Source organism: Manis pentadactyla, chromosome 1 (genome assembly GCF_030020395.1).
Source record: "Manis pentadactyla isolate mManPen7 chromosome 1, mManPen7.hap1, whole genome shotgun sequence".
Lineage (NCBI taxonomy): Eukaryota > Metazoa > Chordata > Mammalia > Pholidota > Manidae > Manis > Manis pentadactyla.
Window position 1 is genome coordinate 229,413,467 of NC_080019.1, and position 12,017 is coordinate 229,425,483.

Here is a 12,017-nt window from a genome sequence, read left to right on the forward strand (position 1 = left end):
CCTATGTCCACTCATATCTCTTAGTTCCCAGGCTGATCTGGCATCCATCCCTCCCATAGGGCTGACCACCCTCTAAATCCCCTGCTCTTCTCCCAGCTCCCTTTTTTTTGGGGGAGGTGTCACCCCATATCGTCTCACACCCCAATCTAAATTGAGGGGCATTCTAAAAAACACCTTCAAAGTATCAAGGTCATAAAAGACACAGAAAGACTGGGAACTGGAGGAGACAGGACAGTGAAGTAAAATGTCGGATCCTGGATCGGATCCTGCCCCAGAAAAAGGACACCTGTAGGGAATCTGGCCAAATGCAATATGCAGTAAATGCATGGATTTACTCAGCAGGATTTCAAATGCTGCGCATTCCAAACCCTGCACATGACCCTGGACAGCTCCTGGGAGACAGCCTCTGAGCTGCTGGAATATCCTGCCTGAAAAGAGCCTATCTGTACACCTGGGATCTTGGGCCATGCCAGGCAGTTTACACTGACAACGTGCTTCCTGTGGGGCCACAGGCCATGCCTCATCGGTCTGCTCTCTGACAGGTGAAGCCTGAGCAGTGAAGGTCGGCCACACCGGCATCCCATACGTCTGTGACCGATGCCCGGTAGCCCTGGGGACCGAGGGTCCCCACCTGGCGAGTTTCCCCGGGTCTCAGGTTGTCACCCAGGGAGAGCTGAATGCTGTTCATAGGGTCCCACTGGGAGGGGGCCGCTGGAGGCTTATCGCTGGTCTCTCTGGACCCCACCCTACCTGCCTCTTTCCTTGGCTGAGTTTCATCTGTAACCTTTTACAATAATAAACCATAGCGCATGACTATAAGAGCTCTTCGGAGTTCTGTGAGTCCTAGCAGATCATTGAACCTTGGGTTGATCTTCGGGACTCTGACACCCTCATGTAAGTTCTCAGAATGAGTTAATAGTATTGCATCAGTGTTAATTTATTGGCTTCAGTAACTGCACTACAGATACATAAGCACTGGCATTAGAGGACGCCAAGTGAAGGGTATACAGAAACTCTTAAATATTTTTTGCAACTTTCTGAAAATCTAAAGTTATTTTTAGATAAAAAGTCAAAAACAGGCGGAGCCAACATGGCGGCATGAGTAGGACAGTGGGAATCTCCTCCCAAAAACATATATACTTTTGAAAATACAACAAACACAACTAGCCCTAAAAGAGAGACCAGAAGACGCAGGACAGTGGCCAGACTGCAGCTACACCAGCGAGAACCCAGCGACTGGTGAAAGGGGTGAGATACAAGCCCCGGCCCGGCGGGACCCGAGCGCCCCTCCCCCCAGCTCCCGGCGGGAGAACAATAGGCAGAGCGGGAGGGAGACGGGGCCCAGGGCTGCCGAGCACCCAGCCCCAGCCATCCGGGCCAGAGCGCAGACACAGTACATGCCCAGGGGGCCCTGGATACTGGGGGAACAGGGAGTAAGACCTCTGAGCGGGTGCCGAAGCTGATGCCGCTGTGACAAAGAAAAGCAGGGGCTTTTTGAAAGTCTTAAAGGGACAGGGACTTAACAGCTTGACGGAAACAACCCAGGTCACAGTACAGCAGCTGGAAATTACAGGGAAAACCGGGTGCACTAACCCCCTGGGCAACAGCTCTGAGACCCCTCACGGAGGCAAACAGTCAAGCAGCCCCCCCATCCATTACCCCACCGGGCGCTGCGAAAGCAGAGAAGCAGCCTGAGACAAATTCCGCCCACAGAAAGGGAAATTTCTCCCTTCCGGCCGGGCAAGACACAAAGACCCACTCTACACGCAATTACCCAACACAAGCCACTAGGGGTCGCAGTTGTCCCAGTAAAGAAAGGCCAGTAGTAAGTGAAAATTTTGGCCCTCCCAGCTGACAGTCAATAGCACCTGTCAACATGAAAAGGCAAAAAAATATGATCCAGACAAGACTAACCCAGACAGCTTCGGCATCTGCTACATCTTCCCCTGAGAAGGAACCTGGGGAGATAGATTTAACCAGTCTACCTAAAAAAGAATTCAAAACAAAAGTCATAACCATGCTGATGGACTTGCAGAGAAATATGCAAGAACTAAGGAAGGAGAATTCAGAAATAAAAGAAGCTCTGGAAAGACTTCAAAACAGAATGGATGAGATGCAAGAGACCATTAATGGACTAGAAAACAGAACAGGAACGCAGAGAAGCTGATGCAGAGAGAGATAAAAGGATCTCCAGGAATGAAAGAATTTTAAGAGAGCTGAGTGATCAATATAAAAGAAATAATATAAGAATCATAGGCATTCCAGAAGAAGTAGAGAGAGAAAAGGGGATAGAAAATGTCTTTGAAGAAATAATTGCTGAAAACTTCCCCAAACTAGGGGAAGAAATGGCCTCTCAGACCACAGAGGTACACAGAACTCCCATGACAAGGGATCCAAGGAGGGCAACACCAAGACACATAATAATTAAAATGGCAAAGATCAAAGACAAGGACAAAGTATTAAAGGCAGCCAGAGAGAAAAAAAAGGTTACCTACAAAGGAAAACCCATCAGGCTATCATCAGACTTCTCAACAGAAACCCTACAGGCCAGAAGAGAATGGCATGATATACTTAATGCAATGAAACAGAAGGGCCTCGAACCAAGACTACTGTATCCAGCACGAATATCATTTAAATATGAAGGAGGGATTAAACAATTCCCAGACAAGCAAAAGTTGAGGGAATTTGCCTCCCACAAACCACCTCTACAGGGCATCTTACAGGGACTGCTCTAGATGGGAGCACTCCTAAAAAGAGCACACAACAAAACACCCAACATATGAAGAAGGGAGGAGGAGGAATAAGAAGGGAGAGAAATAAAGAATCATCAGACAGTGTTTATAATAGCTCAACAAGCGAGTTAAGTTAGACAGTAAGATAGTAAAGAAGCTAACCCTAAACTTTTGGTAACCACAAACTTAAAGCCTGCAATGGCAATAAATTCATACCTTTCAATAATCACCCTAAATGTAAATGGACTGAATGCACCAATCAAAAGACACAGAGTAATAGAATGGATAAAAAAGCAAGATCCATCCATATGCTGCTTACAAGAGACCTCAAACCCAAAGACGCGCACAGACTGAAAGTCAAGGGATGGAAAAAGATATTTCAAGCAAACAACAGAGAGAAGAAAGCAGGTGTTGCAATTCTGGTATCACACAAAACAGACTTCAAAATAAAGAAAGTAACAAAAGACAAAGAAGGACATTACATAATGATAAAGGGCTCAGTCCATCAAGAGGATATAACCATTATAAATATATATGTACCCAATACAGGAGCACCAACATACCTGAAACAAATATTAACAGAACTAAAGGAGGAAATAGAATGCAATGCATTCATTCTAGGAGACTTCAACACACCACTCACTCCAAAGGACAGATCCACCAGACAGAAAATAAGTAAGGACACAGAGGCACTGAACAACACACTAAAACAGATGGACCTAATAGACATCTACAGAACTCTACATCCAAAAACAACAGGATACACATTCTTCTCAAGTGCACATGGAACATTCTCCAGAATAGACCACATACTAGGACACAAAAAGAGCCTCAGTAAATTCCAAAAGATTGAAACCCTACCAACCAACTTTTCAGACCACAAAGGCATTAAACTAGAAATAAACTGTTCAAAGAAAGCAAAAAGGCTCATAAACACATGGAGGCTAAACAACACGCTCCTAAATAATCAATGGATCAATGACCAAATCAAAATGGAGATCCAGCAATATATGGAAACAAATGACAACAACAACACTAAGCCCCAACTTCTATGGGACACAGCAAAATCAGTCTTAAGAGGAAAGTATATAGCAATCCAAGCATATTTAAAAAAGGAAGAGCAAACCCAAATGAACGGTCTAATGTCACAATTATCGAAATTGGAAAAAGAAGAACAAATGAGGCCTAAGGTCAGCAGAAGGAGGGACATAATAAAGATCAGAGAAGAAATAAATAAAATTGAGAAGAATAAAACAATAGCAAAAATCAATGAAACCAAGAGCTGGCTCTTCGAGAAAATAAACAAAATAGATAAGCCTCTAGCCAGACTTATTAAGAGGAAAAGAGAGTCAACACAAATCAACAGTATCAGAAACGAGAAAGGAAAAATCACGATGGACCCCACAGAAATACAAAGAATTATTAGAGACTACTATGAAAACCTATATGCTAACAAGCTGGGAAACCTAGGAGAAATGGACAACTTCCTAGAAAAATACAACCTTACAAGACTGACCCAGAAAGAAACAGAAAATCTAAACAGACCAATTACCAGCAACGAAATTGAAGCGGTAATCAAAAAACTACCAAAGAACAAAACCCCCGGCCAGATGGATTTACCTCAGAATTTTATCAGACATACAGGGAAGACATAATACCCATTCTCCTTAAAGTTTTCCAAGAAATAGAAGAGGAGGGGATACTCCCAAACTCATTCTATGAAGCTAACATCACCCTAATACCAAAACCAGGCAAAGACCCCACCAAAAAAGAAAACTACAGACCAATATCCCTGATGAACGTAGACGCAAAAATACTCAACAAAATTTTAGCAAACCAAATTCAAAAATACATCAAAACCATCGTACACCATGACCAAGTGGGATTCATCCCAGGGATGCAAGGATGGCACAACATTCGAAAGTCCATCAACATCATCCACCACATCAACAAAAAGAAAGATAAAAACCACATGATCATCTCCATAGATGCTGAAAAAGCATTTGACAAAGTTCAACATCCATTCATGATAAAAACTCTCAGCAAAATGGGAATAGAGGGCAAGTACCTCAACATAATAAAGGCCATCTATGAAAAACCCACAGCCAACATTATATTGAGCAGCGAGAAGCTGAAAGCATTTCCTCTGCGATCGGGAACTAGACAGGGATGCCCACTCTCCCCACTGTTATTTAACATAGTACTGGAGGTCCTAGCCACGGCAATCAGACAAAACAAAAAAATACAAGGAATCCAGATTGGCAAAGAAGAAGTTAAACTGTCACTATTTGCAGATGACATGATACTGTACATAAAAAACCCTAAAGACTCCACCCCAAAACTACTAGAACTGATATCGGAATACAGCAAAGTTGCAGGATACAAAATCAACACACAGAAATCTGTGGCTTTCCTATATACCAACAATGAACCAACAGAAAGAGAAATCAGGAAAACAACTCCATTCACAATTGCATCAAAAAAAATAAAATACCTAGGAATAAACCTAACCAAAGAAGTGAAAGACTTATACTCTGAAAACTACAAGTCACTCTTAAGAGAAATTAAAGGGGACACTAACAGATGGAAACTCATCCCATGCTTGTGGCTAGGAAGAATTAATATCGTCAAAATGGCCATCCTGCCCAAAGCAAGATACAGATTTGATGCAATCCCTATGAAACTACCAGCAACATTCTTCAATGAACTGGAACAAATAATTCAAAAATTCATATGGAAACACCAAAGACCACGAATAGCCAAAGCAATCCTGAGAAAGAAGAATAAAGTAGGGGGGAATCTCACTCCCCAACTTCAAGCTCTATTATAAAGCCATAGTAATCAAGACAATTTGGTACTGGCACAAGAACAGAGCCACAGACCAATGGAACAGACTAGAGAATCCAGACATTAACCCAGACATATATGGTCAATTAATATTTGATAAAGGAGCCATGGACATACAATGGCGAAATGACAGTCTCTTAACAGATGGTGCTGGCAAAACTGGACAGCTACATGTAGGAGAATGAAACTGGACCATTGTCTAACCCCATATACAAAAGTAAACTCAAAATGGATCAAAGACCTGAATGTAAGTCATGAAACCATTAAACTCTTGGAAGAAAACATAGGCACAAACCTCTTAGACATAAACATGAGTGACCTCTTCTTGAACATATCTCCCCGGGCAAGGAAAACAACAGCAAAAATGAACAAGTGGGACTATATTAAGCTGAAAAGCTTCTGTACAGCAAAAGACACCATCAATAGAACAAAAAGAAACCCTACAGTATGGGAGAATATCTTTGAAAATGACACATCCGATAAAGGCTTGACGTCCAGAATATATAAAGAGCTCACACGCCTCAACAAACAAAAAACAAATAACCCAATTCAAAAATGGGCAGAGGAACTGAACAGTTCTCCAAAAAAGAAATACAGATGGCCAACAGACACATGAAAAGATGCTCCACATCGCTAATTATCAGAGAAATGCAAATTAAAACTACAATGAGGTATCACCTCACACCAGTAAGGATGGCTGCCATCCAGAGGACAAACAACAACAAGTGTTGGCGAGGCTGTGGAGAAAGGGGAACCCTCCTACACTGCTGGTGGGAATGTAAACTTGTTCAACCATTGTGGAAAGCAGTATGGAGGTACATCAAAATGCTCAAAACAGACTTACCATTTGACCCAGGAATTGCACTCCTAGGAATTTACCCTAAGAATGCAGCACTCAAGTATGAGAAAGACCAATGTACCCCTATGTTTATCGCAGCACTATTTACAATAGCCAAGAATTGGAAGCAACCTAAATGTCCATCGATAGATGAATGGATAAAGAAGATGTGGTACATATACACAATGGAATACTACTCAGCCATAAGAAAAGGGCAAATCCAACCATTTGCAGCAACATGGATGGAGCTGGAGGGTATTATGCTCAGTGAAACAAGCCAAGCAGAGAAAGAAAAATACCAAATGATTTCACTCATCTGTGGAATATAAGAACAAAGGAAAAACTGAAGGAACAAAACAGCAACAGAATCACAGAACTCAAGAATGGACTAACAGGTACCAAAGGGAAAGGGACTGGAGAGGATGGGTGGGTAGGGAGGGATAAGGGGGGGCAGAAAAAGAGGGGTATTAAGATTAGCATCCATAGCAGGGTGGGAGAAAGGGGAGGGCTGTACAACACAGAGAAGACAAGTAGTGATTCTACAACAGTTTGCTACGCTGATGGACAGTGACTGTAAAGGAGTATATAGGGGGGACCTGGTATAGGGGAGAGCCTAGTAAACAAAGTATTCGTCATGTAAGTGTAGATTAATGATTAAAAAAAAAAAAAAAAGCAGTTCCTATGTGGTGACCTCCAATGAGTTCTACACAATGATATAAAGGGCATATAAAAATGTAGGCAAAGGGTCTGTTTGTGTTTATACAGAGGATCAAAGCCTAATTTGGCTACCCCAAAAATGAACTAAGATACGATATGAAAAAGAACTTCCAACATCAGCACTCTCGGGAAGACTCATGACAGAAGATGATCAGCAAAAAAAAAAAACTCCAACAAAGATCCACGCACAGCCACAGGTGTAGATGCACTCATCCCACCAGTTCCTGGACTTGCCATGGGAATGAAGAAGGAGATATCTAAGCTGGCCTGTGCATACAGTAAAACAACAAATTGGACTGGATCTATACTGTTGGAACTCAACCAAGAATTAGGAGAAGTGCAAATTGTAGCACTCCAAAATCTTACAACCACAGACTATTTATTGTTAAAAGAACATATGGGATATGAACAGTCCCCAGGAATGGGTTGTTCTAATTTATCTGAATTCTCTCAGACTGTTTAAGTTCAGTCGGACAATATCCACCATATCATAGATAAGTTTTCACAAATGCCTAAGGTGCCTAACTGGTTTTCTTGGTTTCACTGGAGATGGCTGGTAATTACAGGTATGCTTTGGTTATGTAACTATACTCCTATTATGTTAATGTGTGTGCGCAATTTAATTAGTAGTTTAAAACCTATCCATGCTGAAGTTACTCTACAAGAAGATATGTCAAAGAAATAATCAATCTTCCCAAGTTTTCTTCCGCCTGCTACTTCTATAGCTTTTCTTCTTCCTACCTAATCACAACCTTACCTTAAATAGAACTCGTGCCACATGGCGAATTTACCGAGTATCATAATTCTTCCAAGTGGTAAAGACACCTCAAGACAAATGCTGGGCATAGAAGCCACAGGGCATAAATACGCAAAGAAGTAAAAAGCTAACCTTTTCAAACAATAAGGCTTCTCTCTCACTTACCAACTTAACATTTCCCTGTATGGCCCCGGAAGATGACTGGTTAGCCAGAGACGGGTAAGATTCCTCAAGGGAGGAACAACCTAAGACAGGCACAGTCGCAGGGGGCCATCTGGGGAGAAAATGGGGATCAACAGAGGTGAGGCTTAGAACCTCCCCCCTCATGTTCTGAGAGAAATCTTCTGCATACATGGATGTTTATTGCCCTCGTCTAGCTCAGATTAACACATAGTCTACAGGCACACACCTGATCATCTACATTTGCTCTCTTACAACACTAAACTCTGTTTTCTACCTTTATCTCGTATCTACCTACCACTTCAGCATTTTATTAAAAATAATAATAATAGAGAAATGTGGTATCCACATATAAATCAAGTTTAAAAATCAAATGAATATTCATATTTGAACTGACTGTTTATAGTTCATAATGCATGAGCAAAACCGAAAGTTTCTGTGATGGCTGCCCTTGTACTGTTCACTATGTAACTTATTCACTATGTAAGAATTTGTTCTCCATGTAAGAACTTGTTCGTTACGCATCAGAAGATTGGAGACTGACGAAAATTAGGCTTGGGGTGGATTAATGATTGTGCATTGAGTATTGACCCCCCTATACAGAAATTTATTGTTGTTAACAACTATTTGATCAATAAATATGAGAGATGCCCTCACAAAAAAAAAAAAAAAAGTACACACTTCCAATTGTAAAATAAATAAGTAACCGGGATGTAATGTATAGCATAAGGAATATAGTCAAAATATTGTAACAACTTGGTATGGTGATAGCTGGTACCTAGAATTATCATGTATATAAATGTTGAATCACTGTGTTGTACACCTGAAACTAATGTAATGTAATACTGTGTGTCAACTACCCTTCAATAAAAAAAAAAAAAAAAGTCAAAAACAAAGCATAGGGAGATGTGAGATGATAATTGTTAAAGCTGGGTATTAGGTTCCTGGGGGTTCACTACAGGGTTCTCTCCACTTTGTAGGTCTGGAAATTTTCATAATAAAACAATTTTTAAGCTAGAGAGTTCAACAGCCTGGTGCAACAAACTGAAGTGATTACAGCCAAACAAAGAGAGCAGGGCCAGCTCCAAAGCTGATGCAGAATCTATTTAAACACAGAATTTATCAAACATTAAAAGACCATCAGAGTTTAATCTCAGTACAAACAAGATGTGGAAACTATGGCACAGAAAAGTTAAGTAACTGCCCATGATCTGTGAAGTAAAGGCCTTGGCAGAGGCCAGGCTGGAACCCAGGACTTTCCCTCCTAAAACAACAGAGTCAAGGCCATCGTCCCTGAAGCCACTGCCAACAGCAACGGGAGAAATGGGGCATAGGCTCCCTGGTCCCAGCAGGACCTGGGTCATTTCTCCAATTTGAGTCCTGCCTTGTACTCAAGACACAAGCTGGACACTATTGGGGAATATGATGGGGAGTTGTGCAGCCCCTTAGTGAGCGAACATCCCACATCACAGATGAGAAGGCTGAGACCCAGGAGCGGAGAGCACCTGTGCAGTTACCACATCCCAGAAGTCCTGTCCTGCAGGTACCCCGAATCTCCTGACTTCTTTCCCAACATTGTGTGATGGGTTAAGAGCCAGTGTTCATCATAAGAAGACCCAGTTCAGATTCCTGCTCTGCAATCCACTTCTTGAGCAAATCCACTCAAGTAACAAGCCGTCTCAGAGCTGATTTCCTCCCCTGTAAAATGGGGAGATTCCCATCCGGCTTGCCAAGACCTGGTGCCCCTCTGGGTCCCACCCCACCAGAGCGCAAGGCACTGCAGTACTCCAAAAACATCTGACCGGGGAACAATGGGAAGAGGCAAACAAATACTAACACTAAGCATAAGAAAAGCCAACTTTTAGAGCAGTAACATGGTGACAGAGGAAAATCGTTCACCCCAGGGAGCAACTCTTTCACAGAAAAACCACATGTGGAGAGGCTTTTAAGCTCTTTGGATATTAACAGCTTGAATTCCTGAAGTGCACAGAATGGCAGGAGCCATCGGGAAAGTTGGGGAGAGGTGGCAAAAAAACCAGGATCACTTTGGAAACACAGCTGGGTACACAGCTTTTTGGTACAAGCTGTCCCAAAGGAATGCCCAGCTTTGAGACTGGAGGGCTGGGCCTCGTGTCAGCTGTAGGCATGTGTGCAAACAAGGTGGGGACACAGATACATACCAACCCCCACCTTTTTTTTCTAACGTGCTAAAACTCCGAAGTCCATTCCCGATCTTGGCCCTGACCTTGGGGTAGATCATCATGACAGCTCGTGCCAAGCTTTATTAATTCAATCATCCACCAACTATTTGCTGAGCACCTTCCTGGGGCCGGGTCTCAGACTGGGTCGGCGACTACATGAATGACCAAGAGCAATACTGAACTCGCCTTCACTGGTGATTTTCATAAAAACACAAAGAAGACAAAATAGCCCCCCATTGCAGTAGGTGCACCAAGGGTGTGTTGTCTTTTTTTAAACACCACTTGTGATGTCGAATGTGTGGTTTTCCACACAAAGTCTCCAATTCTCTCACACCAGCCGGGTGTCTGACAATTCAAGTCAATTCTGACACTAACTCTTGGAGTCAGAGGAGACCCCACAGGTTTCAGGCTCAGTCTCATAAGATTGCCTCCATTTCAGACAACTGCAAATCCTACCAGCTATAAATTCAGGAGTTCCCACAAACCCCTCCCCTCGGCCCAGTAATTTGCTAGAATGATTCACAGAACTCAGGAAAACACTTAAGTTTGCTAGTCTATGATAAAGGTCACTACGCAGGAACAGCCAATTGGAAGAGATGCAAAGGACAAGAGATGGGAAGGGCACACCCACGCTGCCCCAGCACCTCCATGCATGCACCAACTCAGAAGCTCCCCAAACCCTGGTGCTTAGGGATTTTCATCAAGGTTTCATTATATGGGCACAGTTGATCAAATCCCTGGCTACTGGTGCTCAGCCCAGCCCCAGCCCCTCTCCCCTCCCTGGAAGTTTGGCTGGGAGGTGTTGGTGGGGGAGGACTGTAAGTTCCAACTAAGGGTTGGTCTTTCTGGCAACTGGCCCCCCTCCTGCAGCTATCTGTGGGCCCCCAGCCATACCAAAGGGCAATCTTATCACTCAGGAGATTGCAAGGGTTTTTAGGAGCTCTGCCAGCAACTGGAGACAAAGATTAAATATGTGCAAAAAATATGTTTTTTATTATTATTATACCACGAGAGCCAAGAGCTTGGAGCTAAGAACGCAGGTCCAAAAGCTTCCAATCCAGACTGGAATGACTTCCCGAGAGACTGTAACATGTATAGTGACAAGAAAAGATAAAGGGGAGCTGAAGAGATTAAGCAGGGGCCTAGGGCCAGGGGAGCAGGAAGAGAGGGCAAGAAGGTTTTAAGTTCGAAAACATCATACGTTCATCAGAAATGGTTGTGCGTATCCTGCCCAGGTTTTCCTGTCCAACCCACCTGTGATGAGCTGTCCCCAGCAGCCCCCAGCCCCAGCCTGGAAGCTTCCCCAGGACAGGGCACTAGCTGCTTGGTTTTGCTTAGCTTTTGCTTCCCGCTACACCCCGCTGCTTAGATCACTGTGGGCACTCAAAAATGCACGCTGATGAATAGACCAATCAGTGCATCCTACACTTCCTAAGCCCTCACATGCCTGCCCATAAATATCTCACCAGCAGACCACCAGAGACTCGGAAATTCCATTTAACATCCCTCCTAGGCATTAAGAAATTCTGCTAAGAGGAATCAAGAAAGTGGTAATAATCTGAACTTACAAATTATGGGGATTTACAGTTCACCAAGAGCTTTCCTTTATACCCCAGGGCCTTTATAAGGGGAGGGGAGCTTAGAGAGGTACAGTAACCCACAGTCACTCTTCCAGGACCAGGACTCAGCCTCTGGACCCAGGCGGGGCCCGGGGTGTTTCCTCGGGCAGAATGAAAGTACGGGCA